Source organism: Sinocyclocheilus anshuiensis, unplaced genomic scaffold (genome assembly GCF_001515605.1).
Source record: "Sinocyclocheilus anshuiensis isolate Anshui unplaced genomic scaffold, SAMN03320099.WGS_v1.1 scaffold3293, whole genome shotgun sequence".
NCBI lineage: Eukaryota > Metazoa > Chordata > Actinopteri > Cypriniformes > Cyprinidae > Sinocyclocheilus > Sinocyclocheilus anshuiensis.
This window is the reverse complement of record NW_015555989.1, coordinates 17,373-17,740: the sequence shown is the minus strand read 5'-3', so window position 1 is coordinate 17,740 and position 368 is coordinate 17,373. Positions and strand designations below refer to the sequence as shown.

Sequence of the window (368 nt, the reverse complement as noted above, 5' to 3'; positions counted from 1 at the left end):
TACAGGAACTATTCGAGCCGTTCATGCCAGACTGGGGAGAGAGGTGTTGTAATAATGTAAAATATGTGAAAAATACAACCTAGTATGAGAGCATGTTCTAGTACACCCCCAAAACAAAATCAAGACTTTGTAAAAGAGCATAATAGGACCCCTTTAAAAAAAATTATACAAACCCCTAACATTTGAACGTGTGTTTTGTGTACTCGTGTAATACAAAAAGTATGAAAAGTATTCATATCAATTTAGTTAACTCTTAACACAAATTTTTAGGATGAGAACAATGGTTTCATTTACTTCCCTCACTCACTCACTCACTCACTCACTCACTCACACAAACACACACACACACACACACACACACACACACA

General features: G+C 36.1%; 1 protein-coding gene across 1 annotated transcript in view; it reads left to right on the top strand.

The window, feature by feature from the left end:
• Positions 1-368, top strand: part of LOC107676095 (microtubule-associated protein 4-like) — a 42,444-nt gene that overhangs the window by 39,368 nt on the left and 2,708 nt on the right. The gene's annotated exons all lie outside the window — the stretch shown is intronic.